The 25,850-nt window shown below is 68.3% G+C and overlaps 11 non-coding genes across 11 annotated transcripts; all 11 read right to left on the bottom strand.

Annotated features, from left to right (window-relative positions):
* Nucleotides 1–569: 569 nt before the first annotated feature.
* Nucleotides 570–688, bottom strand: LOC132512283 (5S ribosomal RNA). Its single transcript, XR_009538015.1, has one exon. It is a non-coding gene; the product is annotated as a 5S ribosomal RNA (ribosomal RNA).
* Nucleotides 689–1,624: 936 nt separating this feature from the next.
* LOC132512282 (5S ribosomal RNA) lies at nucleotides 1,625–1,743 on the bottom strand. Its single transcript, XR_009538014.1, has one exon. It is a non-coding gene; the product is annotated as a 5S ribosomal RNA (ribosomal RNA).
* A 2,725-nt stretch (nucleotides 1,744–4,468) lies between these two features.
* On the bottom strand, nucleotides 4,469–4,587 carry LOC132512281 (5S ribosomal RNA). The gene has a single exon (XR_009538013.1). It is a non-coding gene; the product is annotated as a 5S ribosomal RNA (ribosomal RNA).
* Nucleotides 4,588–5,524: 937 nt separating this feature from the next.
* On the bottom strand, nucleotides 5,525–5,643 carry LOC132512279 (5S ribosomal RNA). Its single transcript, XR_009538011.1, has one exon. It is a non-coding gene; the product is annotated as a 5S ribosomal RNA (ribosomal RNA).
* A 2,729-nt stretch (nucleotides 5,644–8,372) lies between these two features.
* LOC132512278 (5S ribosomal RNA) lies at nucleotides 8,373–8,491 on the bottom strand. Its single transcript, XR_009538010.1, has one exon. It is a non-coding gene; the product is annotated as a 5S ribosomal RNA (ribosomal RNA).
* Nucleotides 8,492–11,217: 2,726 nt separating this feature from the next.
* LOC132512277 (5S ribosomal RNA) lies at nucleotides 11,218–11,336 on the bottom strand. The gene has a single exon (XR_009538009.1). It is a non-coding gene; the product is annotated as a 5S ribosomal RNA (ribosomal RNA).
* A 2,688-nt stretch (nucleotides 11,337–14,024) lies between these two features.
* On the bottom strand, nucleotides 14,025–14,143 carry LOC132512276 (5S ribosomal RNA). The gene has a single exon (XR_009538008.1). It is a non-coding gene; the product is annotated as a 5S ribosomal RNA (ribosomal RNA).
* A 936-nt stretch (nucleotides 14,144–15,079) lies between these two features.
* LOC132512275 (5S ribosomal RNA) lies at nucleotides 15,080–15,198 on the bottom strand. Its single transcript, XR_009538007.1, has one exon. It is a non-coding gene; the product is annotated as a 5S ribosomal RNA (ribosomal RNA).
* Nucleotides 15,199–17,927: 2,729 nt separating this feature from the next.
* LOC132512273 (5S ribosomal RNA) lies at nucleotides 17,928–18,046 on the bottom strand. The gene has a single exon (XR_009538006.1). It is a non-coding gene; the product is annotated as a 5S ribosomal RNA (ribosomal RNA).
* Nucleotides 18,047–20,770: 2,724 nt separating this feature from the next.
* LOC132512272 (5S ribosomal RNA) lies at nucleotides 20,771–20,889 on the bottom strand. Its single transcript, XR_009538005.1, has one exon. It is a non-coding gene; the product is annotated as a 5S ribosomal RNA (ribosomal RNA).
* Nucleotides 20,890–23,580: 2,691 nt separating this feature from the next.
* Nucleotides 23,581–23,699, bottom strand: LOC132512271 (5S ribosomal RNA). The gene has a single exon (XR_009538004.1). It is a non-coding gene; the product is annotated as a 5S ribosomal RNA (ribosomal RNA).
* Between the last annotated feature and the right edge of the window lie 2,151 nt (nucleotides 23,700–25,850).

The following is a 25,850-nucleotide window of genomic DNA, read 5'->3' as shown; positions in this document are numbered from 1 at the left end:
CTGGCCCGAAGCCACTGGGAGCCACCATTGAGTCGCCACGGCCCCTCAGCCCCGGCCAGGCCACCCTTGCCCCCACAGCCCCCGCCGAGCTCAGGACCCCGCCCCTGGTGGCCGGCAGGCCCGGGGAAGCGGCCCCTGCCCTCGATCCCGCTCCCGCACCCGGCCGCGGTGACACGCCAGAGGGGCGGGGTGGTGTGGGGGGGGGGCTTTTGTCGGAGGGAGCTGTGGAGGGACACACCGGCACACAGGTGGCGGCGCCGGGGCTGGGCGCCGGTGGGGGCGGCCAGGTGCAGGTCGAGGGGCTCGCGGGCCGAAAGGACGGCAACTGGGCCCGCGGCGGAGTCTGAGTCCGGGCCAGCCGCCCCAGGAGCGTCTGGGGTGCGGCTGCCTTCCAGGGCCGCCTTCTGGCCGCCTGGCCGGCCGGGCCGGCGGGGAGCGCCCCCGCCGGCGCGCGCCGTGGTGGGAGGGGCCTGAGGAGGCGGGGCCTGCAGCGGGGCCCGGCGGGGGCGGTGCCGGCGGCCCCCGCCGCGGGCGAGTGAAGGAGAAGGCGGGCGGAGCGGGAGGCAAAAAGCCTACAGCACCCGGTATTCCCAGGCGGTCTCCCATCCAAGTACTAACCAGGCCCGACCCTGCTTAGCTTCCGAGATCAGACGAGATCGGGCGCGTTCAGGGTGGTATGGCCGTAGACGGGGGCGGGGGCCGCGGGCTGCCTCTTGAGGCCCACTTTCGCTGGCGCTGGCGCCTTAACGCCAGCCCGGCGGCCGGCCCGCCCCGGCAGGGCCCCCTCGCCCGCCCAGGCAGGGGGAACGGAGGTCTCGGGTATCGGGCGGCGGCGGAGGGTTTGGCGACCACCTCCCAGCCCAGGGCGGCCGTGACCCAGCAAACCCTTCGGCGCTTGGCGCCCCGCCCAAGATCCCGCACGTCGCTCACAGGCACGTGGCCCCGGAGGCTTCAGGGCCCGGGGCCCGCGGTCCCTTGGGCCTCGGCCCTGCCCGCCCACGCGGCGCTAGGCGCAGCCCGGCCGCAGCCCGGGCCGGCCCTCCTGCCCGACAGCAGCTGGCCCGAAGCCACTGGGAGCCACCATTGAGTCGCCACGGCCCCTCAGCCCCGGCCAGGCCACCCTTGCCCCCACAGCCCCCGCCGAGCTCAGGACCCCGCCCCTGGTGGCCGGCAGGCCCGGGGAAGCGGCCCCTGCCCTCGATCCCGCTCCCGCACCCGGCCGCGGTGACACGCCAGAGGGGCGGGGTGGTGTGGGGGGGGGCTTTTGTCGGAGGGAGCTGTGGAGGGACACACCGGCACACAGGTGGCGGCGCCGGGGCTGGGCGCCGGTGGGGGCGGCCAGGTGCAGGTCGAGGGGCTCGCGGGCCGAAAGGACGGCAACTGGGCCCGCGGCGGAGTCTGAGTCCGGGCCAGCCGCCCCAGGAGCGTCTGGGGTGCGGCTGCCTTCCAGGGCCGCCTTCTGGCCGCCTGGCCGGCCGGGCCGGCGGGGAGCGCCCCCGCCGGCGCGCGCCGTGGTGGGAGGGGCCTGAGGAGGCGGGGCCTGCAGCGGGGCCCGGCGGGGGCGGTGCCGGCGGCCCCCGCCGCGGGCGAGTGAAGGAGAAGGCGGGCGGAGCGGGAGGCAAAAAGCCTACAGCACCCGGTATTCCCAGGCGGTCTCCCATCCAAGTACTAACCAGGCCCGACCCTGCTTAGCTTCCGAGATCAGACGAGATCGGGCGCGTTCAGGGTGGTATGGCCGTAGACGGGGGCGGGGGCCGCGGGCTGCCTCTTGAGGCCCACTTTCGCTGGCGCTGGCGCCTTAACGCCAGCCCGGCGGCCGGCCCGCCCCGGCAGGGCCCCCTCGCCCGCCCAGGCAGGGGGAACGGAGGTCTCGGGTATCGGGCGGCGGCGGAGGGTTTGGCGACCACCTCCCAGCCCAGGGCGGCCGTGACCCAGCAAACCCTTCGGCGCTTGGCGCCCCGCCCAAGATCCCGCACGTCGCTCACAGGCACGTGGCCCCGGAGGCTTCAGGGCCCGGGGCCCGCGGTCCCTTGGGCCTCGGCCCTGCCCGCCCACGCGGCGCTAGGCGCAGCCCGGCCGCAGCCCGGGCCGGCCCTCCTGCCCGACAGCAGCTGGCCCGAAGCCACTGGGAGCCACCATTGAGTCGCCACGGCCCCTCAGCCCCGGCCAGGCCACCCTTGCCCCCACAGCCCCCGCCGAGCTCAGGACCCCGCCCCTGGTGGCCGGCAGGCCCGGGGAAGCGGCCCCTGCCCTCGATCCCGCTCCCGCACCCGGCCGCGGTGACACGCCAGAGGGGCGGGGTGGTGTGGGGGGGGGCTTCTGTCGGAGGGAGCTGTGGAGGGACACACCGGCACACAGGTGGCGGCGCCGGGGCTGGGCGCCGGTGGGGGCGGCCAGGTGCAGGTCGAGGGGCTCGCGGGCCGAAAGGACGGCAACTGGGCCCGCGGCGGAGTCTGGGTCTGGAGGGCTCTGAGCCTCCATCCGCTCTGGTGCCTCGGGGCTACCGGCCCGAAGCCTGGTAGCGCGACACCCCACCGGCCCACAGACGTAGCCTCCCCAGCTGTGCTCACAGCGAGTCCAACCGCAGCCTGCACCCCTCCACGGGACACTTGGATTACTCCCGCGATCCCCACGAGGTGCGGCACCCGGCGGCCGAATGGGCTGAGATCCTGCCCTTGCGGCGCCCTGTGGCCACCTCCGCCTCCCTCACGGTACTGGCCGAGGCCTCGGACCAGCGGGCCCCGGCTCCCAGCTCAGCGCTGCTCCTCCGCCCCTCTCACCTCCTGCCCGACGTCCAGGCTACCGAGCACCCTCCACCCCCGCCCACCTTCATGCCACTCAGCCGGAACCCGGGAGGCAATGCCAACTACCAGGTTTATGACAGTCTGGTGCTGAAGCGGCAACCGCAGGAGGGCCAAGCGCGGGCCAACTCGCTGCTACCTTCCACCTCGGCCTCCAGGCCCTCTCTGCACGGGAGCCAGACTGGGAAAATGAACTTACCAGCAGCAAATGGGGGCAGGGGCAGGGGGCGGCAGGGCATGGAGAGAGGAATAAAGAGCGCCAGAGTCCAGGAAACATTGGTGGTCTGTGGCTTGGAAGCGCCACTCCTTCTGCCAGCCTGGGTCCCTGCGCTTGGCTTCCTGCAATAAGAAGCCAGTGTCCCCTTCTTGGCCTGAGGGTCCCTTTGGTTTAGTGGCCACAGTTCCGCCAGCAGGCCCCTCCTGGTCCTATACCATGCACTAAGTACATCTGCAGCTGCAGACTCCAAACCCCTGGTCTCTGGGCACCTCCTCTGTGTCTCAGCTGTCCCTGTCCACAGAGAGCCTCATACAAGAAGTTGCTTCCAAACTGGGAGGTTCCACATCTGGGCAGGTCCAGCTCCAGGCCCAGTGAAGGGCATGAAGAAGGCTGAGGCTCTGGACTCCAGCCAGGCCTTCAGCAGGCCTCTGAGGCCAAGGTCTTCCTAGTCTCAAGAGGGGCCAAGAGACGCAATGTGTCATTTGAACAAGTGAGTCAGCGGGCGGTGAGCGAATGAATGACCGCTCGAGGGGATGTATGCCGGCCACCGGGCCCTGTTTGACTGTCCAGCCTCAGCTTACCTGACCCTGGTTACCAGGGAATGCCACTCTGGGCCCTCCTTTTCATCCCCCTCCCTCACTGTGACCTCACCACCTGCCCCATTATGACCCAGTCTGGCTCCCAGTTAAAACTGGAGGGCAGGGGGCCCAGGCAGTCCTGGGACCAACGGCCATGGGTGAGCGAAACTACTACCGAGCCGAGCCGTTCACTGGCCCCATCCCCAGGAAATGCCAGGAGCAAGGATACTCAATTCTTCTGATCCCGGTCAGCTTCATCTTGCTCAACGTGGGGATCAACGTGGTGACTATGGTCAGGGCAGGATCTGTGCAGCGCGGTTGGGGGAGCCCTGGGGTCTTGAAGGGGCTGAGGTGGGAGGGCTGCTGGGGTGTGACCGGACAAGGGTTGGATTTCAGGGCTCACCCTGCTCCCGGCCTCCCCCCTCCCCTTCTTCCCTCAACTCTGGAGGCATCTGAAGAGATTCTTGCGGGCACTTTTCAATCGTATTTTCCACAAAGGTGAGTGGGCGCCGGCGTGGGTTCAGGGGATGTGGGCCTGTCCCCTTTCTTCTATCCCTGCCTTGATTCTCAGCCCCTCAGGAACCCAGGCCCTGACCCATCTCGCCTTTCCCCACAGACAAGCAAGCCAGCTGTGTAGGCAGCCATCGCATGTGCATGCGCTGCTCCGTGGATCCCAAGAACCTGTGCTCAAGAGTTTCTTCCCGCTTCTGCCATCGCCCAAGCTTCCTGCTCGGGCAGGCAAACCACCTTGACTACTGCCTGCAGCGGGGCTCGGCGGGGGCGGAGCCGGCTGCCCCCCACCCCCACCCCCACCCCCCACCCCCCCCGCCGCGGGCGAGTGAAGGAGAAGGCGGGCGGAGCGGGAGGCAAAAAGCCTACAGCACCCGGTATTCCCAGGCGGTCTCCCATCCAAGTACTAACCAGGCCCGACCCTGCTTAGCTTCCGAGATCAGACGAGATCGGGCGCGTTCAGGGTGGTATGGCCGTAGACGGGGGCGGGGGCCGCGGGCTGCCTCTTGAGGCCCACTTTCGCTGGCGCTGGCGCCTTAACGCCAGCCCGGCGGCCGGCCCGCCCCGGCAGGGCCCCCTCGCCCGCCCAGGCAGGGGGAACGGAGGTCTCGGGTATCGGGCGGCGGCGGAGGGTTTGGCGACCACCTCCCAGCCCAGGGCGGCCGTGACCCAGCAAACCCTTCGGCGCTTGGCGCCCCGCCCAAGATCCCGCACGTCGCTCACAGGCACGTGGCCCCGGAGGCTTCAGGGCCCGGGGCCCGCGGTCCCTTGGGCCTCGGCCCTGCCCGCCCACGCGGCGCTAGGCGCAGCCCGGCCGCAGCCCGGGCCGGCCCTCCTGCCCGACAGCAGCTGGCCCGAAGCCACTGGGAGCCACCATTGAGTCGCCACGGCCCCTCAGCCCCGGCCAGGCCACCCTTGCCCCCACAGCCCCCGCCGAGCTCAGGACCCCGCCCCTGGTGGCCGGCAGGCCCGGGGAAGCGGCCCCTGCCCTCGATCCCGCTCCCGCACCCGGCCGCGGTGACACGCCAGAGGGGCGGGGTGGTGTGGGGGGGGGGCTTTTGTCGGAGGGAGCTGTGGAGGGACACACCGGCACACAGGTGGCGGCGCCGGGGCTGGGCGCCGGTGGGGGCGGCCAGGTGCAGGTCGAGGGGCTCGCGGGCCGAAAGGACGGCAACTGGGCCCGCGGCGGAGTCTGAGTCCGGGCCAGCCGCCCCAGGAGCGTCTGGGGTGCGGCTGCCTTCCAGGGCCGCCTTCTGGCCGCCTGGCCGGCCGGGCCGGCGGGGAGCGCCCCCGCCGGCGCGCGCCGTGGTGGGAGGGGCCTGAGGAGGCGGGGCCTGCAGCGGGGCCCGGCGGGGGCGGTGCCGGCGGCCCCCGCCGCGGGCGAGTGAAGGAGAAGGCGGGCGGAGCGGGAGGCAAAAAGCCTACAGCACCCGGTATTCCCAGGCGGTCTCCCATCCAAGTACTAACCAGGCCCGACCCTGCTTAGCTTCCGAGATCAGACGAGATCGGGCGCGTTCAGGGTGGTATGGCCGTAGACGGGGGCGGGGGCCGCGGGCTGCCTCTTGAGGCCCACTTTCGCTGGCGCTGGCGCCTTAACGCCAGCCCGGCGGCCGGCCCGCCCCGGCAGGGCCCCCTCGCCCGCCCAGGCAGGGGGAACGGAGGTCTCGGGTATCGGGCGGCGGCGGAGGGTTTGGCGACCACCTCCCAGCCCAGGGCGGCCGTGACCCAGCAAACCCTTCGGCGCTTGGCGCCCCGCCCAAGATCCCGCACGTCGCTCACAGGCACGTGGCCCCGGAGGCTTCAGGGCCCGGGGCCCGCGGTCCCTTGGGCCTCGGCCCTGCCCGCCCACGCGGCGCTAGGCGCAGCCCGGCCGCAGCCCGGGCCGGCCCTCCTGCCCGACAGCAGCTGGCCCGAAGCCACTGGGAGCCACCATTGAGTCGCCACGGCCCCTCAGCCCCGGCCAGGCCACCCTTGCCCCCACAGCCCCCGCCGAGCTCAGGACCCCGCCCCTGGTGGCCGGCAGGCCCGGGGAAGCGGCCCCTGCCCTCGATCCCGCTCCCGCACCCGGCCGCGGTGACACGCCAGAGGGGCGGGGTGGTGTGGGGGGGGGCTTCTGTCGGAGGGAGCTGTGGAGGGACACACCGGCACACAGGTGGCGGCGCCGGGGCTGGGCGCCGGTGGGGGCGGCCAGGTGCAGGTCGAGGGGCTCGCGGGCCGAAAGGACGGCAACTGGGCCCGCGGCGGAGTCTGGGTCTGGAGGGCTCTGAGCCTCCATCCGCTCTGGTGCCTCGGGGCTACCGGCCCGAAGCCTGGTAGCGCGACACCCCACCGGCCCACAGACGTAGCCTCCCCAGCTGTGCTCACAGCGAGTCCAACCGCAGCCCGCACCCCTCCACGGGACACTTGGATTACTCCCGCGATCCCCACGAGGTGCGGCACCCGGCGGCCGAATGGGCTGAGATCCTGCCCTTGCGGCGCCCTGTGGCCACCTCCGCCTCCCTCACGGTACTGGCCGAGGCCTCGGACCAGCGGGCCCCGGCTCCCAGCTCAGCGCTGCTCCTCCGCCCCTCTCACCTCCTGCCCGACGTCCAGGCTACCGAGCACCCTCCACCCCCGCCCACCTTCATGCCACTCAGCCGGAACCCGGGAGGCCATGCCAACTACCAGGTGTATGACAGTCTGGTGCTGAAGCGGCAACCGCAGGAGGGCCAAGCGCGGGCCAACTCGCTGCTACCTTCCACCTCGGCCTCCAGGCCCTCTCTGCACGGGAGCCAGACTGGGAAAATGAACTTACCAGCAGCAAATGGGGGCAGGGGCAGGGGGCGGCAGGGCATGGAGAGAGGAATAAAGAGCGCCAGAGTCCAGGAAACATTGGTGGTCTGTGGCTTGGAAGCGCCACTCCTTCTGCCAGCCTGGGTCCCTGCGCTTGGCTTCCTGCAATAAGAAGCCAGTGTCCCCTTCTTGGCCTGAGGGTCCCTTTGGTTTAGTGGCCACAGTTCCGCCAGCAGGCCCCTCCTGGTCCTATACCATGCACTAAGTACATCTGCAGCTGCAGACTCCAAACCCCTGGTCTCTGGGCACCTCCTCTGTGTCTCAGCTGTCCCTGTCCACAGAGAGCCTCATACAAGAAGTTGCTTCCAAACTGGGAGGTTCCACATCTGGGCAGGTCCAGCTCCAGGCCCAGTGAAGGGCATGAAGAAGGCTGAGGCTCTGGACTCCAGCCAGGCCTTCAGCAGGCCTCTGAGGCCAAGGTCTTCCTAGTCTCAAGAGGGGCCAAGAGACGCAATGTGTCATTTGAACAAGTGAGTCAGCGGGCGGTGAGCGAATGAATGACCGCTCGAGGGGATGTATGCCGGCCACCGGGCCCTGTTTGACTGTCCAGCCTCAGCTTACCTGACCCTGGTTACCAGGGAATGCCACTCTGGGCCCTCCTTTTCATCCCCCTCCCTCACTGTGACCTCACCACCTGCCCCATTATGACCCAGTCTGGCTCCCAGTTAAAACTGGAGGGCAGGGGGCCCAGGCAGTCCTGGGACCAACGGCCATGGGTGAGCGAAACTACTACCGAGCCGAGCCGTTCACTGGCCCCATCCCCAGGAAATGCCAGGAGCAAGGATACTCAATTCTTCTGATCCCGGTCAGCTTCATCTTGCTCAACGTGGGGATCAACGTGGTGACTATGGTCAGGGCAGGATCTGTGCAGCGCGGTTGGGGGAGCCCTGGGGTCTTGAAGGGGCTGAGGTGGGAGGGCTGCTGGGGTGTGACCGGACAAGGGTTGGATTTCAGGGCTCACCCTGCTCCCGGCCTCCCCCCTCCCCTTCTTCCCTCAACTCTGGAGGCATCTGAAGAGATTCTTGCGGGCACTTTTCAATCGTATTTTCCACAAAGGTGAGTGGGCGCCGGCGTGGGTTCAGGGGATGTGGGCCTGTCCCCTTTCTTCTATCCCTGCCTTGATTCTCAGCCCCTCAGGAACCCAGGCCCTGACCCATCTCGCCTTTCCCCACAGACAAGCAAGCCAGCTGTGTAGGCAGCCATCGCATGTGCATGCGCTGCTCCGTGGATCCCAAGAACCTGTGCTCAAGAGTTTCTTCCCGCTTCTGCCATCGCCCAAGCTTCCTGCTCGGGCAGGCAAACCACCTTGACTACTGCCTGCAGCGGGGCTCGGCGGGGGCGGAGCCGGCTGCCCCCCACCCCCACCCCCACCCCACCCCCCCCCCCCCCGCCGCGGGCGAGTGAAGGAGAAGGCGGGCGGAGCGGGAGGCAAAAAGCCTACAGCACCCGGTATTCCCAGGCGGTCTCCCATCCAAGTACTAACCAGGCCCGACCCTGCTTAGCTTCCGAGATCAGACGAGATCGGGCGCGTTCAGGGTGGTATGGCCGTAGACGGGGGCGGGGGCCGCGGGCTGCCTCTTGAGGCCCACTTTCGCTGGCGCTGGCGCCTTAACGCCAGCCCGGCGGCCGGCCCGCCCCGGCAGGGCCCCCTCGCCCGCCCAGGCAGGGGGAACGGAGGTCTCGGGTATCGGGCGGCGGCGGAGGGTTTGGCGACCACCTCCCAGCCCAGGGCGGCCGTGACCCAGCAAACCCTTCGGCGCTTGGCGCCCCGCCCAAGATCCCGCACGTCGCTCACAGGCACGTGGCCCCGGAGGCTTCAGGGCCCGGGGCCCGCGGTCCCTTGGGCCTCGGCCCTGCCCGCCCACGCGGCGCTAGGCGCAGCCCGGCCGCAGCCCGGGCCGGCCCTCCTGCCCGACAGCAGCTGGCCCGAAGCCACTGGGAGCCACCATTGAGTCGCCACGGCCCCTCAGCCCCGGCCAGGCCACCCTTGCCCCCACAGCCCCCGCCGAGCTCAGGACCCCGCCCCTGGTGGCCGGCAGGCCCGCGGAAGCGGCCCCTGCCCTCGATCCCGCTCCCGCACCCGGCCGCGGTGACACGCCAGAGGGGCGGGGTGGTGGTGGTGGGGGCTTTTGTCGGAGGGAGCTGTGGAGGGACACACCGGCACACAGGTGGCGGCGCCGGGGCTGGGCGCCGGTGGGGGCGGCCAGGTGCAGGTCGAGGGGCTCGCGGGCCGAAAGGACGGCAACTGGGCCCGCGGCGGAGTCTGGGTCTGGAGGGCTCTGAGCCTCCATCCGCTCTGGTGCCTCGGGGCTACCGGCCCGAAGCCTGGTAGCGCGACACCCCACCGGCCCACAGACGTAGCCTCCCCAGCTGTGCTCACAGCGAGTCCAACCGCAGCCTGCACCCCTCCACGGGACACTTGGATTACTCCCGCGATCCCCACGAGGTGCGGCACCCGGCGGCCGAATGGGCTGAGATCCTGCCCTTGCGCCGCCCTGTGGCCACCTCCGCCTCCCTCACGGTACTGGCCGAGGCCTCGGACCAGCGGGCCCCGGCTCCCAGCTCAGCGCTGCTCCTCCGCCCCTCTCACCTCCTGCCCGACGTCCAGGCTACCGAGCACCCTCCACCCCCGCCCACCTTCATGCCACTCAGCCGGAACCCGGGAGGCCATGCCAACTACCAGGTGTATGACAGTCTGGTGCTGAAGCGGCAACCGCAGGAGGGCCAAGCGCGGGCCAACTCGCTGCTACCTTCCACCTCGGCCTCCAGGCCCTCTCTGCACGGGAGCCAGACTGGGAAAATGAACTTACCAGCAGCAAATGGGGGTAGGGGCAGGGGGCGGCAGGGCATGGAGAGAGGAATAAAGAGCGCCAGAGTCCAGGAAACATTGGTGGTCTGTGGCTTGGAAGCGCCACTCCTTCTGCCAGCCTGGGTCCCTGCGCTTGGCTTCCTGCAATAAGAAGCCAGTGTCCCCTTCTTGGCCTGAGGGTCCCTTTGGTTTAGTGGCCACAGTTCCGCCAGCAGGCCCCTCCTGGTCCTATACCATGCACTAAGTACATCTGCAGCTGCAGACTCCAAACCCCTGGTCTCTGGGCACCTCCTCTGTGTCTCAGCTGTCCCTGTCCACAGAGAGCCTCATACAAGAAGTTGCTTCCAAACTGGGAGGTTCCACATCTGGGCAGGTCCAGCTCCAGGCCCAGTGAAGGGCATGAAGAAGGCTGAGGCTCTGGACTCCAGCCAGGCCTTCAGCAGGCCTCTGAGGCCAAGGTCTTCCTAGTCTCAAGAGGGGCCAAGAGACGCAATGTGTCATTTGAACAAGTGAGTCAGCGGGCGGTGAGCGAATGAATGACCGCTCGAGGGGATGTATGCCGGCCACCGGGCCCTGTTTGACTGTCCAGCCTCAGCTTACCTGACCCTGGTTACCAGGGAATGCCACTCTGGGCCCTCCTTTTCATCCCCCTCCCTCACTGTGACCTCACCACCTGCCCCATTATGACCCAGTCTGGCTCCCAGTTAAAACTGGAGGGCAGGGGGCCCAGGCAGTCCTGGGACCAACGGCCATGGGTGAGCGAAACTACTACCGAGCCGAGCCGTTCACTGGCCCCATCCCCAGGAAATGCCAGGAGCAAGGATACTCAATTCTTCTGATCCCGGTCAGCTTCATCTTGCTCAACGTGGGGATCAACGTGGTGACTATGGTCAGGGCAGGATCTGTGCAGCGCGGTTGGGGGAGCCCTGGGGTCTTGAAGGGGCTGAGGTGGGAGGGCTGCTGGGGTGTGACCGGACAAGGGTTGGATTTCAGGGCTCACCCTGCTCCCGGCCTCCCCCCTCCCCTTCTTCCCTCAACTGGAGGCATCTGAAGAGATTCTTGCGGGCACTTTTCAATCGTATTTTCCACAAAGGTGAGTGGGCGCCGGCGTGGGTTCAGGGGATGTGGGCCTGTCCCCTTTCTTCTATCCCTGCCTTGATTCTCAGCCCCTCAGGAACCCAGGCCCTGACCCATCTCGCCTTTCCCCACAGACAAGCAAGCCAGCTGTGTAGGCAGCCATCGCATGTGCATGCGCTGCTCCGTGGATCCCAAGAACCTGTGCTCAAGAGTTTCTTCCCGCTTCTGCCATCGCCCAAGCTTCCTGCTCGGGCAGGCAAACCACCTTGACTACTGCCTGCAGCGGGGCTCGGCGGGGGCGGAGCCGGCTGCCCCCCACCCCCACCCCCACCCCCCCCCCCCCCCCCCGCCGCGGGCGAGTGAAGGAGAAGGCGGGCGGAGCGGGAGGCAAAAAGCCTACAGCACCCGGTATTCCCAGGCGGTCTCCCATCCAAGTACTAACCAGGCCCGACCCTGCTTAGCTTCCGAGATCAGACGAGATCGGGCGCGTTCAGGGTGGTATGGCCGTAGACGGGGGCGGGGGCCGCGGGCTGCCTCTTGAGGCCCACTTTCGCTGGCGCTGGCGCCTTAACGCCAGCCCGGCGGCCGGCCCGCCCCGGCAGGGCCCCCTCGCCCGCCCAGGCAGGGGGAACGGAGGTCTCGGGTATCGGGCGGCGGCGGAGGGTTTGGCGACCACCTCCCAGCCCAGGGCGGCCGTGACCCAGCAAACCCTTCGGCGCTTGGCGCCCCGCCCAAGATCCCGCACGTCGCTCACAGGTCCCTTGGGCCTCGGCCCTGCCCGCCCACGCGGCGCTAGGCGCAGCCCGGCCGCAGCCCGGGCCGGCCCTCCTGCCTGACAGCAGCTGGCCCGAAGCCACTGGGAGCCACCATTGAGTCGCCACGGCCCCTCAGCCCCGGCCAGGCCACCCTTGCCCCCACAGCCCCCGCCGAGCTCAGGACCCCGCCCCTGGTGGCCGGCAGGCCCGGGGAAGCGGCCCCTGCCCTCGATCCCGCTCCCGCACCCGGCCGCGGTGACACGCCAGAGGGGCGGGGTGGTGTGTGGGGGGGCTTCTGTCGGAGGGAGCTGTGGAGGGACACACCGGCACACAGGTGGCGGCGCCGGGGCTGGGCGCCGGTGGGGGCGGCCAGGTGCAGGTCGAGGGGCTCGCGGGCCGAAAGGACGGCAACTGGGCCCGCGGCGGAGTCTGGGTCTGGAGGGCTCTGAGCCTCCATCCGCTCTGGTGCCTCGGGGCTACCGGCCCGAAGCCTGGTAGCGCGACACCCCACCGGCCCACAGACGTAGCCTCCCCAGCTGTGCTCACAGCGAGTCCAACCGCAGCCTGCACCCCTCCACGGGACACTTGGATTACTCCCGCGATCCCCACGAGGTGCGGCACCCGGCGGCCGAATGGGCTGAGATCCTGCCCTTGCGGCGCCCTGTGGCCACCTCCGCCTCCCTCACGGTACTGGCCGAGGCCTCGGACCAGCGGGCCCCGGCTCCCAGCTCAGCGCTGCTCCTCCGCCCCTCTCACCTCCTGCCCGACGTCCAGGCTACCGAGCACCCTCCACCCCCGCCCACCTTCATGCCACTCAGCCGGAACCCGGGAGGCAATGCCAACTACCAGGTGTATGACCGTCTGGTGCTGAAGCGGCAACCGCAGGAGGGCCAAGCGCGGGCCAACTCGCTGCTACCTTCCACCTCGGCCTCCAGGCCCTCTCTGCACGGGAGCCAGACTGGGAAAATGAACTTACCAGCAGCAAATGGGGGCAGGGGCAGGGGGCGGCAGGGCATGGAGAGAGGAATAAAGAGCGCCAGAGTCCAGGAAACATTGGTGGTCTGTGGCTTGGAAGCGCCACTCCTTCTGCCAGCCTGGGTCCCTGCGCTTGGCTTCCTGCAATAAGAAGCCAGTGTCCCCTTCTTGGCCTGAGGGTCCCTTTGGTTTAGTGGCCACAGTTCCGCCAGCAGGCCCCTCCTGGTCCTATACCATGCACTAAGTACATCTGCAGCTGCAGACTCCAAACCCCTGGTCTCTGGGCACCTCCTCTGTGTCTCAGCTGTCCCTGTCCACAGAGAGCCTCATACAAGAAGTTGCTTCCAAACTGGGAGGTTCCACATCTGGGCAGGTCCAGCTCCAGGCCCAGTGAAGGGCATGAAGAAGGCTGAGGCTCTGGACTCCAGCCAGGCCTTCAGCAGGCCTCTGAGGCCAAGGTCTTCCTAGTCTCAAGAGGGGCCAAGAGACGCAATGTGTCATTTGAACAAGTGAGTCAGCGGGCGGTGAGCGAATGAATGACCGCTCGAGGGGATGTATGCCGGCCACCGGGCCCTGTTTGACTGTCCAGCCTCAGCTTACCTGACCCTGGTTACCAGGGAATGCCACTCTGGGCCCTCCTTTTCATCCCCCTCCCTCACTGTGACCTCACCACCTGCCCCATTATGACCCAGTCTGGCTCCCAGTTAAAACTGGAGGGCAGGGGGCCCAGGCAGTCCTGGGACCAACGGCCATGGGTGAGCGAAACTACTACCGAGCCGAGCCGTTCACTGGCCCCATCCCCAGGAAATGCCAGGAGCAAGGATACTCAATTCTTCTGATCCCGGTCAGCTTCATCTTGCTCAACGTGGGGATCAACGTGGTGACTATGGTCAGGGCAGGATCTGTGCAGCGCGGTTGGGGGAGCCCTGGGGTCTTGAAGGGGCTGAGGTGGGAGGGCTGCTGGGGTGTGACCGGACAAGGGTTGGATTTCAGGGCTCACCCTGCTCCCGGCCTCCCCCCTCCCCTTCTTCCCTCAACTCTGGAGGCATCTGAAGAGATTCTTGCGGGCACTTTTCAATCGTATTTTCCACAAAGGTGAGTGGGCGCCGGCGTGGGTTCAGGGGATGTGGGCCTGTCCCCTTTCTTCTATCCCTGCCTTGATTCTCAGCCCCTCAGGAACCCAGGCCCTGACCCATCTCGCCTTTCCCCACAGACAAGCAAGCCAGCTGTGTAGGCAGCCATCGCATGTGCATGCGCTGCTCCGTGGATCCCAAGAACCTGTGCTCAAGAGTTTCTTCCCGCTTCTGCCATCGCCCAAGCTTCCTGCTCGGGCAGGCAAACCACCTTGACTACTGCCTGCAGCGGGGCTCGGCGGGGGCGGAGCCGGCTGCCCCCCCCCCCACCCCCACCCCCCCCCCCCCCCCCGCCGCGGGCGAGTGAAGGAGAAGGCGGGCGGAGCGGGAGGCAAAAAGCCTACAGCACCCGGTATTCCCAGGCGGTCTCCCATCCAAGTACTAACCAGGCCCGACCCTGCTTAGCTTCCGAGATCAGACGAGATCGGGCGCGTTCAGGGTGGTATGGCCGTAGACGGGGGCGGGGGCCGCGGGCTGCCTCTTGAGGCCCACTTTCGCTGGCGCTGGCGCCTTAACGCCAGCCCGGCGGCCGGCCCGCCCCGGCAGGGCCCCCTCGCCCGCCCAGGCAGGGGGAACGGAGGTCTCGGGTATCGGGCGGCGGCGGAGGGTTTGGCGACCACCTCCCAGCCCAGGGCGGCCGTGACCCAGCAAACCCTTCGGCGCTTGGCGCCCCGCCCAAGATCCCGCACGTCGCTCACAGGCACGTGGCCCCGGAGGCTTCAGGGCCCGGGGCCCGCGGTCCCTTGGGCCTCGGCCCTGCCCGCCCACGCGGCGCTAGGCGCAGCCCGGCCGCAGCCCGGGCCGGCCCTCCTGCCCGACAGCAGCTGGCCCGAAGCCACTGGGAGCCACCATTGAGTCGCCACGGCCCCTCAGCCCCGGCCAGGCCACCCTTGCCCCCACAGCCCCCGCCGAGCTCAGGACCCCGCCCCTGGTGGCCGGCAGGCCCGGGGAAGCGGCCCCTGCCCTCGATCCCGCTCCCGCACCCGGCCGCGGTGACACGCCAGAGGGGCGGGGTGGTGGTGGTGGGGGCTTTTGTCGGAGGGAGCTGTGGAGGGACACACCGGCACACAGGTGGCGGCGCCGGGGCTGGGCGCCGGTGGGGGCGGCCAGGTGCAGGTCGAGGGGCTCGCGGGCCGAAAGGACGGCAACTGGGCCCGCGGCGGAGTCTGAGTCCGGGCCAGCCGCCCCAGGAGCGTCTGGGGTGCGGCTGCCTTCCAGGGCCGCCTTCTGGCCGCCTGGCCGGCCGGGCCGGCGGGGAGCGCCCCCGCCGGCGCGCGCCGTGGTGGGAGGGGCCTGAGGAGGCGGGGCCTGCAGCGGGGCCCGGCGGGGGCGGTGCCGGCGGCCCCCGCCGCGGGCGAGTGAAGGAGAAGGCGGGCGGAGCGGGAGGCAAAAAGCCTACAGCACCCGGTATTCCCAGGCGGTCTCCCATCCAAGTACTAACCAGGCCCGACCCTGCTTAGCTTCCGAGATCAGACGAGATCGGGCGCGTTCAGGGTGGTATGGCCGTAGACGGGGGCGGGGGCCGCGGGCTGCCTCTTGAGGCCCACTTTCGCTGGCGCTGGCGCCTTAACGCCAGCCCGGCGGCCGGCCCGCCCCGGCAGGGCCCCCTCGCCCGCCCAGGCAGGGGGAACGGAGGTCTCGGGTATCGGGCGGCGGCGGAGGGTTTGGCGACCACCTCCCAGCCCAGGGCGGCCGTGACCCAGCAAACCCTTCGGCGCTTGGCGCCCCGCCCAAGATCCCGCACGTCGCTCACAGGCACGTGGCCCCGGAGGCTTCAGGGCCCGGGGCCCGCGGTCCCTTGGGCCTCGGCCCTGCCCGCCCACGCGGCGCTAGGCGCAGCCCGGCCGCAGCCCGGGCCGGCCCTCCTGCCCGACAGCAGCTGGCCCGAAGCCACTGGGAGCCACCATTGAGTCGCCACGGCCCCTCAGCCCCGGCCAGGCCACCCTTGCCCCCACAGCCCCCGCCGAGCTCAGGACCCCGCCCCTGGTGGCCGGCAGGCCCGGGGAAGCGGCCCCTGCCCTCGATCCCGCTCCCGCACCCGGCCGCGGTGACACGCCAGAGGGGCGGGGTGGTGTGGGGGGGGGCTTCTGTCGGAGGGAGCTGTGGAGGGACACACCGGCACACAGGTGGCGGCGCCGGGGCTGGGCGCCGGTGGGGGCGGCCAGGTGCAGGTCGAGGGGCTCGCGGGCCGAAAGGACGGCAACTGGGCCCGCGGCGGAGTCTGGGTCTGGAGGGCTCTGAGCCTCCATCCGCTCTGGTGCCTCGGGGCTACCGGCCCGAAGCCTGGTAGCGCGACACCCCACCGGCCCACAGACGTAGCCTCCCCAGCTGTGCTCACAGCGAGTCCAACCGCAGCCCGCACCCCTCCACGGGACACTTGGATTACTCCCGCGATCCCCACGAGGTGCGGCACCCGGCGGCCGAATGGGCTGAGATCCTGCCCTTGCGGCGCCCTGTGGCCACCTCCGCCTCCCTCACGGTACTGGCCGAGGCCTCGGACCAGCGGGCCCCGGCTCCCAGCTCAGCGCTGCTCCTCCGCCCCTCTCACCTCCTGCCCGACGTCCAGGCTACCGAGCACCCTCCACCCCCGCCCACCTTCATGCCACTCAGCCGGAACCCGGGAGGCCATGCCAACTACCAGGTGTATGACAGTCTGGTGCTGAAGCGGCAACCGCAGGAGGGCCAAGCGCGGGCCAACTCGCTGCTACCTTCCACCTCGGCCTCCAGGCCCTCTCTGCACGGGAGCCAGACTGGGAAAATGAACTTACCAGCAGCAAATGGGGGCAGGGGCAGGGGGCGGCAGGGCATGGAGAGAGGAATAAAGAGCGCCAGAGTCCAGGAAACATTGGTGGTCTGTGGCTTGGAAGCGCCACTCCTTCTGCCAGCCTGGGTCCCTGCGCTTGGCTTCCTGCAATAAGAAGCCAGTGTCCCCTTCTTGGCCTGAGGGTCCCTTTGGTTTAGTGGCCACAGTTCCGCCAGCAGGCCCCTCCTGGTCCTATACCATGCACTAAGTACATCTGCAGCTGCAGACTCCAAACCCCTGGTCTCTGGGCACCTCCTCTGTGTCTCAGCTGTCCCTGTCCACAGAGAGCCTCATACAAGAAGTTGCTTCCAAACTGGGAGGTTCCACATCTGGGCAGGTCCAGCTCCAGGCCCAGTGAAGGGCATGAAGAAGGCTGAGGCTCTGGACTCCAGCCAGGCCTTCAGCAGGCCTCTGAGGCCAAGGTCTTCCTAGTCTCAAGAGGGGCCAAGAGACGCAATGTGTCATTTGAACAAGTGAGTCAGCGGGCGGTGAGCGAATGAATGACCGCTCGAGGGGATGTATGCCGGCCACCGGGCCCTGTTTGACTGTCCAGCCTCAGCTTACCTGACCCTGGTTACCAGGGAATGCCACTCTGGGCCCTCCTTTTCATCCCCCTCCCTCACTGTGACCTCACCACCTGCCCCATTATGACCCAGTCTGGCTCCCAGTTAAAACTGGAGGGCAGGGGGCCCAGGCAGTCCTGGGACCAACGGCCATGGGTGAGCGAAACTACTACCGAGCCGAGCCGTTCACTGGCCCCATCCCCAGGAAATGCCAGGAGCAAGGATACTCAATTCTTCTGATCCCGGTCAGCTTCATCTTGCTCAACGTGGGGATCAACGTGGTGACTATGGTCAGGGCAGGATCTGTGCAGCGCGGTTGGGGGAGCCCTGGGGTCTTGAAGGGGCTGAGGTGGGAGGGCTGCTGGGGTGTGACCGGACAAGGGTTGGATTTCAGGGCTCACCCTGCTCCCGGCCTCCCCCCTCCCCTTCTTCCCTCAACTCTGGAGGCATCTGAAGAGATTCTTGCGGGCACTTTTCAATCGTATTTTCCACAAAGGTGAGTGGGCGCCGGCGTGGGTTCAGGGGATGTGGGCCTGTCCCCTTTCTTCTATCCCTGCCTTGATTCTCAGCCCCTCAGGAACCCAGGCCCTGACCCATCTCGCCTTTCCCCACAGACAAGCAAGCCAGCTGTGTAGGCAGCCATCGCATGTGCATGCGCTGCTCCGTGGATCCCAAGAACCTGTGCTCAAGAGTTTCTTCCCGCTTCTGCCATCGCCCAAGCTTCCTGCTCGGGCAGGCAAACCACCTTGACTACTGCCTGCAGCGGGGCTCGGCGGGGGCGGAGCCGGCTGCCCCCCACCCCCACCCCCACCCCACCCCCCCCCCCCCCGCCGCGGGCGAGTGAAGGAGAAGGCGGGCGGAGCGGGAGGCAAAAAGCCTACAGCACCCGGTATTCCCAGGCGGTCTCCCATCCAAGTACTAACCAGGCCCGACCCTGCTTAGCTTCCGAGATCAGACGAGATCGGGCGCGTTCAGGGTGGTATGGCCGTAGACGGGGGCGGGGGCCGCGGGCTGCCTCTTGAGGCCCACTTTCGCTGGCGCTGGCGCCTTAACGCCAGCCCGGCGGCCGGCCCGCCCCGGCAGGGCCCCCTCGCCCGCCCAGGCAGGGGGAACGGAGGTCTCGGGTATCGGGCGGCGGCGGAGGGTTTGGCGACCACCTCCCAGCCCAGGGCGGCCGTGACCCAGCAAACCCTTCGGCGCTTGGCGCCCCGCCCAAGATCCCGCACGTCGCTCACAGGCACGTGGCCCCGGAGGCTTCAGGGCCCGGGGCCCGCGGTCCCTTGGGCCTCGGCCCTGCCCGCCCACGCGGCGCTAGGCGCAGCCCGGCCGCAGCCCGGGCCGGCCCTCCTGCCCGACAGCAGCTGGCCCGAAGCCACTGGGAGCCACCATTGAGTCGCCACGGCCCCTCAGCCCCGGCCAGGCCACCCTTGCCCCCACAGCCCCCGCCGAGCTCAGGACCCCGCCCCTGGTGGCCGGCAGGCCCGCGGAAGCGGCCCCTGCCCTCGATCCCGCTCCCGCACCCGGCCGCGGTGACACGCCAGAGGGGCGGGGTGGTGGTGGTGGGGGCTTTTGTCGGAGGGAGCTGTGGAGGGACACACCGGCACACAGGTGGCGGCGCCGGGGCTGGGCGCCGGTGGGGGCGGCCAGGTGCAGGTCGAGGGGCTCGCGGGCCGAAAGGACGGCAACTGGGCCCGCGGCGGAGTCTGGGTCTGGAGGGCTCTGAGCCTCCATCCGCTCTGGTGCCTCGGGGCTACCGGCCCGAAGCCTGGTAGCGCGACACCCCACCGGCCCACAGACGTAGCCTCCCCAGCTGTGCTCACAGCGAGTCCAACCGCAGCCTGCACCCCTCCACGGGACACTTGGATTACTCCCGCGATCCCCACGAGGTGCGGCACCCGGCGGCCGAATGGGCTGAGATCCTGCCCTTGCGCCGCCCTGTGGCCACCTCCGCCTCCCTCACGGTACTGGCCGAGGCCTCGGACCAGCGGGCCCCGGCTCCCAGCTCAGCGCTGCTCCTCCGCCCCTCTCACCTCCTGCCCGACGTCCAGGCTACCGAGCACCCTCCACCCCCGCCCACCTTCATGCCACTCAGCCGGAACCCGGGAGGCCATGCCAACTACCAGGTGTATGACAGTCTGGTGCTGAAGCGGCAACCGCAGGAGGGCCAAGCGCGGGCCAACTCGCTGCTACCTTCCACCTCGGCCTCCAGGCCCTCTCTGCACGGGAGCCAGACTGGGAAAATGAACTTACCAGCAGCAAATGGGGGTAGGGGCAGGGGGCGGCAGGGCATGGAGAGAGGAATAAAGAGCGCCAGAGTCCAGGAAACATTGGTGGTCTGTGGCTTGGAAGCGCCACTCCTTCTGCCAGCCTGGGTCCCTGCGCTTGGCTTCCTGCAATAAGAAGCCAGTGTCCCCTTCTTGGCCTGAGGGTCCCTTTGGTTTAGTGGCCACAGTTCCGCCAGCAGGCCCCTCCTGGTCCTATACCATGCACTAAGTACATCTGCAGCTGCAGACTCCAAACCCCTGGTCTCTGGGCACCTCCTCTGTGTCTCAGCTGTCCCTGTCCACAGAGAGCCTCATACAAGAAGTTGCTTCCAAACTGGGAGGTTCCACATCTGGGCAGGTCCAGCTCCAGGCCCAGTGAAGGGCATGAAGAAGGCTGAGGCTCTGGACTCCAGCCAGGCCTTCAGCAGGCCTCTGAGGCCAAGGTCTTCCTAGTCTCAAGAGGGGCCAAGAGACGCAATGTGTCATTTGAACAAGTGAGTCAGCGGGCGGTGAGCGAATGAATGACCGCTCGAGGGGATGTATGCCGGCCACCGGGCCCTGTTTGACTGTCCAGCCTCAGCTTACCTGACCCTGGTTACCAGGGAATGCCACTCTGGGCCCTCCTTTTCATCCCCCTCCCTCACTGTGACCTCACCACCTGCCCCATTATGACCCAGTCTGGCTCCCAGTTAAAACTGGAGGGCAGGGGGCCCAGGCAGTCCTGGGACCAACGGCCATGGGTGAGCGAAACTACTACCGAGCCGAGCCGTTCACTGGCCCCATCCCCAGGAAATGCCAGGAGCAAGGATACTCAATTCTTCTGATCCCGGTCAGCTTCATCTTGCTCAACGTGGGGATCAACGTGGTGACTATGGTCAGGGCAGGATCTGTGCAGCGCGGTTGGGGGAGCCCTGGGGTCTTGAAGGGGCTGAGGTGGGAGGGCTGCTGGGGTGTGACCGGACAAGGGTTGGATTTCAGGGCTCACCCTGCTCCCGGCCTCCCCCCTCCCCTTCTTCCCTCAACTCTGGAGGCATCTGAAGAGATTCTTGCGGGCACTTTTCAATCGTATTTTCCACAAAGGTGAGTGGGCGCCGGCGTGGGTTCAGGGGATGTGGGCCTGTCCCCTTTCTTCTATCCCTGCCTTGATTCTCAGCCCCTCAGGAACCCAGGCCCTGACCCATCTCGCCTTTCCCCACAGACAAGCAAGCCAGCTGTGTAGGCAGCCATCGCATGTGCATGCGCTGCTCCGTGGATCCCAAGAACCTGTGCTCAAGAGTTTCTTCCCGCTTCTGCCATCGCCCAAGCTTCCTGCTCGGGCAGGCAAACCACCTTGACTACTGCCTGCAGCGGGGCTCGGCGGGGGCGGAGCCGGCTGCCCCCCACCCCCACCCCCACCCCCCCCCCCCCCGCCGCGGGCGAGTGAAGGAGAAGGCGGGCGGAGCGGGAGGCAAAAAGCCTACAGCACCCGGTATTCCCAGGCGGTCTCCCATCCAAGTACTAACCAGGCCCGACCCTGCTTAGCTTCCGAGATCAGACGAGATCGGGCGCGTTCAGGGTGGTATGGCCGTAGACGGGGGCGGGGGCCGCGGGCTGCCTCTTGAGGCCCACTTTCGCTGGCGCTGGCGCCTTAACGCCAGCCCGGCGGCCGGCCCGCCCCGGCAGGGCCCCCTCGCCCGCCCAGGCAGGGGGAACGGAGGTCTCGGGTATCGGGCGGCGGCGGAGGGTTTGGCGACCACCTCCCAGCCCAGGGCGGCCGTGACCCAGCAAACCCTTCGGCGCTTGGCGCCCCGCCCAAGATCCCGCACGTCGCTCACAGGTCCCTTGGGCCTCGGCCCTGCCCGCCCACGCGGCGCTAGGCGCAGCCCGGCCGCAGCCCGGGCCGGCCCTCCTGCCTGACAGCAGCTGGCCCGAAGCCACTGGGAGCCACCATTGAGTCGCCACGGCCCCTCAGCCCCGGCCAGGCCACCCTTGCCCCCACAGCCCCCGCCGAGCTCAGGACCCCGCCCCTGGTGGCCGGCAGGCCCGGGGAAGCGGCCCCTGCCCTCGATCCCGCTCCCGCACCCGGCCGCGGTGACACGCCAGAGGGGCGGGGTGGTGTGTGGGGGGGCTTAAGTCGGAGGGAGCTGTGGAGGGACACACCGGCACACAGGTGGCGGCGCCGGGGCTGGGCGCCGGTGGGGGCGGCCAGGTGCAGGTCGAGGGGCTCGCGGGCCGAAAGGACGGCAACTGGGCCCGCGGCGGAGTCTGGGTCTGGAGGGCTCTGAGCCTCCATCCGCTCTGGTGCCTCGGGGCTACCGGCCCGAAGCCTGGTAGCGCGACACCCCACCGGCCCACAGACGTAGCCTCCCCAGCTGTGCTCACAGCGAGTCCAACCGCAGCCTGCACCCCTCCACGGGACACTTGGATTACTCCCGCGATCCCCACGAGGTGCGGCACCCGGCGGCCGAATGGGCTGAGATCCTGCCCTTGCGGCGCCCTGTGGCCACCTCCGCCTCCCTCACGGTACTGGCCGAGGCCTCGGACCAGCGGGCCCCGGCTCCCAGCTCAGCGCTGCTCCTCCGCCCCTCTCACCTCCTGCCCGACGTCCAGGCTACCGAGCACCCTCCACCCCCGCCCACCTTCATGCCACTCAGCCGGAACCCGGGAGGCAATGCCAACTACCAGGTGTATGACCGTCTGGTGCTGAAGCGGCAACCGCAGGAGGGCCAAGCGCGGGCCAACTCGCTGCTACCTTCCACCTCGGCCTCCAGGCCCTCTCTGCACGGGAGCCAGACTGGGAAAATGAACTTACCAGCAGCAAATGGGGGCAGGGGCAGGGGGCGGCAGGGCATGGAGAGAGGAATAAAGAGCGCCAGAGTCCAGGAAACATTGGTGGTCTGTGGCTTGGAAGCGCCACTCCTTCTGCCAGCCTGGGTCCCTGCGCTTGGCTTCCTGCAATAAGAAGCCAGTGTCCCCTTCTTGGCCTGAGGGTCCCTTTGGTTTAGTGGCCACAGTTCCGCCAGCAGGCCCCTCCTGGTCCTATACCATGCACTAAGTACATCTGCAGCTGCAGACTCCAAACCCCTGGTCTCTGGGCACCTCCTCTGTGTCTCAGCTGTCCCTGTCCACAGAGAGCCTCATACAAGAAGTTGCTTCCAAACTGGGAGGTTCCACATCTGGGCAGGTCCAGCTCCAGGCCCAGTGAAGGGCATGAAGAAGGCTGAGGCTCTGGACTCCAGCCAGGCCTTCAGCAGGCCTCTGAGGCCAAGGTCTTCCTAGTCTCAAGAGGGGCCAAGAGACGCAATGTGTCATTTGAACAAGTGAGTCAGCGGGCGGTGAGCGAATGAATGACCGCTCGAGGGGATGTATGCCGGCCACCGGGCCCTGTTTGACTGTCCAGCCTCAGCTTACCTGACCCTGGTTACCAGGGAATGCCACTCTGGGCCCTCCTTTTCATCCCCCTCCCTCACTGTGACCTCACCACCTGCCCCATTATGACCCAGTCTGGCTCCCAGTTAAAACTGGAGGGCAGGGGGCCCAGGCAGTCCTGGGACCAACGGCCATGGGTGAGCGAAACTACTACCGAGCCGAGCCGTTCACTGGCCCCATCCCCAGGAAATGCCAGGAGCAAGGATACTCAATTCTTCTGATCCCGGTCAGCTTCATCTTGCTCAACGTGGGGATCAACGTGGTGACTATGGTCAGGGCAGGATCTGTGCAGCGCGGTTGGGGGAGCCCTGGGGTCTTGAAGGGGCTGAGGTGGGAGGGCTGCTGGGGTGTGACCGGACAAGGGTTGGATTTCAGGGCTCACCCTGCTCCCGGCCTCCCCCCTCCCCTTCTTCCCTCAACTCTGGAGGCATCTGAAGAGATTCTTGCGGGCACTTTTCAATCGTATTTTCCACAAAGGTGAGTGGGCGCCGGCGTGGGTTCAGGGGATGTGGGCCTGTCCCCTTTCTTCTATCCCTGCCTTGATTCTCAGCCCCTCAGGAACCCAGGCCCTGACCCATCTCGCCTTTCCCCACAGACAAGCAAGCCAGCTGTGTAGGCAGCCATCGCATGTGCATGCGCTGCTCCGTGGATCCCAAGAACCTGTGCTCAAGAGTTTCTTCCCGCTTCTGCCATCGCCCAAGCTTCCTGCTCGGGCAGGCAAACCACCTTGACTACTGCCTGCAGCGGGGCTCGGCGGGGGCGGAGCCGGCTGCCCCCCACCCCCACCCCCACCCCACCCCCCCCCCCCCCGCCGCGGGCGAGTGAAGGAGAAGGCGGGCGGAGCGGGAGGCAAAAAGCCTACAGCACCCGGTATTCCCAGGCGGTCTCCCATCCAAGTACTAACCAGGCCCGACCCTGCTTAGCTTCCGAGATCAGACGAGATCGGGCGCGTTCAGGGTGGTATGGCCGTAGACGGGGGCGGGGGCCGCGGGCTGCCTCTTGAGGCCCACTTTCGCTGGCGCTGGCGCCTTAACGCCAGCCCGGCGGCCGGCCCGCCCCGGCAGGGCCCCCTCGCCCGCCCAGGCAGGGGGAACGGAGGTCTCGGGTATCGGGCGGCGGCGGAGGGTTTGGCGACCACCTCCCAGCCCAGGGCGGCCGTGACCCAGCAAACCCTTCGGCGCTTGGCGCCCCGCCCAAGATCCCGCACGTCGCTCACAGGCACGTGGCCCCGGAGGCTTCAGGGCCCGGGGCCCGCGGTCCCTTGGGCCTCGGCCCTGCCCGCCCACGCGGCGCTAGGCGCAGCCCGGCCGCAGCCCGGGCCGGCCCTCCTGCCCGACAGCAGCTGGCCCGAAGCCACTGGGAGCCACCATTGAGTCGCCACGGCCCCTCAGCCCCGGCCAGGCCACCCTTGCCCCCACAGCCCCCGCCGAGCTCAGGACCCCGCCCCTGGTGGCCGGCAGGCCCGCGGAAGCGGCCCCTGCCCTCGATCCCGCTCCCGCACCCGGCCGCGGTGACACGCCAGAGGGGCGGGGTGGTGGTGGTGGGGGCTTTTGTCGGAGGGAGCTGTGGAGGGACACACCGGCACACAGGTGGCGGCGCCGGGGCTGGGCGCCGGTGGGGGCGGCCAGGTGCAGGTCGAGGGGCTCGCGGGCCGAAAGGACGGCAACTGGGCCCGCGGCGGAGTCTGGGTCTGGAGGGCTCTGAGCCTCCATCCGCTCTGGTGCCTCGGGGCTACCGGCCCGAAGCCTGGTAGCGCGACACCCCACCGGCCCACAGACGTAGCCTCCCCAGCTGTGCTCACAGCGAGTCCAACCGCAGCCTGCACCCCTCCACGGGACACTTGGATTACTCCCGCGATCCCCACGAGGTGCGGCACCCGGCGGCCGAATGGGCTGAGATCCTGCCCTTGCGCCGCCCTGTGGCCACCTCCGCCTCCCTCACGGTACTGGCCGAGGCCTCGGACCAGCGGGCCCCGGCTCCCAGCTCAGCGCTGCTCCTCCGCCCCTCTCACCTCCTGCCCGACGTCCAGGCTACCGAGCACCCTCCACCCCCGCCCACCTTCATGCCACTCAGCCGGAACCCGGGAGGCCATGCCAACTACCAGGTGTATGACAGTCTGGTGCTGAAGCGGCAACCGCAGGAGGGCCAAGCGCGGGCCAACTCGCTGCTACCTTCCACCTCGGCCTCCAGGCCCTCTCTGCACGGGAGCCAGACTGGGAAAATGAACTTACCAGCAGCAAATGGGGGTAGGGGCAGGGGGCGGCAGGGCATGGAGAGAGGAATAAAGAGCGCCAGAGTCCAGGAAACATTGGTGGTCTGTGGCTTGGAAGCGCCACTCCTTCTGCCAGCCTGGGTCCCTGCGCTTGGCTTCCTGCAATAAGAAGCCAGTGTCCCCTTCTTGGCCTGAGGGTCCCTTTGGTTTAGTGGCCACAGTTCCGCCAGCAGGCCCCTCCTGGTCCTATACCATGCACTAAGTACATCTGCAGCTGCAGACTCCAAACCCCTGGTCTCTGGGCACCTCCTCTGTGTCTCAGCTGTCCCTGTCCACAGAGAGCCTCATACAAGAAGTTGCTTCCAAACTGGGAGGTTCCACATCTGGGCAGGTCCAGCTCCAGGCCCAGTGAAGGGCATGAAGAAGGCTGAGGCTCTGGACTCCAGCCAGGCCTTCAGCAGGCCTCTGAGGCCAAGGTCTTCCTAGTCTCAAGAGGGGCCAAGAGACGCAATGTGTCATTTGAACAAGTGAGTCAGCGGGCGGTGAGCGAATGAATGACCGCTCGAGGGGATGTATGCCGGCCACCGGGCCCTGTTTGACTGTCCAGCCTCAGCTTACCTGACCCTGGTTACCAGGGAATGCCACTCTGGGCCCTCCTTTTCATCCCCCTCCCTCACTGTGACCTCACCACCTGCCCCATTATGACCCAGTCTGGCTCCCAGTTAAAACTGGAGGGCAGGGGGCCCAGGCAGTCCTGGGACCAACGGCCATGGGTGAGCGAAACTACTACCGAGCCGAGCCGTTCACTGGCCCCATCCCCAGGAAATGCCAGGAGCAAGGATACTCAATTCTTCTGATCCCGGTCAGCTTCATCTTGCTCAACGTGGGGATCAACGTGGTGACTATGGTCAGG

The sequence above is a fragment of the Lagenorhynchus albirostris genome, chromosome 20, assembly GCF_949774975.1.
Source record: "Lagenorhynchus albirostris chromosome 20, mLagAlb1.1, whole genome shotgun sequence".
Lineage (NCBI taxonomy): Eukaryota > Metazoa > Chordata > Mammalia > Artiodactyla > Delphinidae > Lagenorhynchus > Lagenorhynchus albirostris.
Note: the sequence above shows the minus strand (reverse complement) of the source record. Positions and strands in the feature narration are given on the sequence as shown.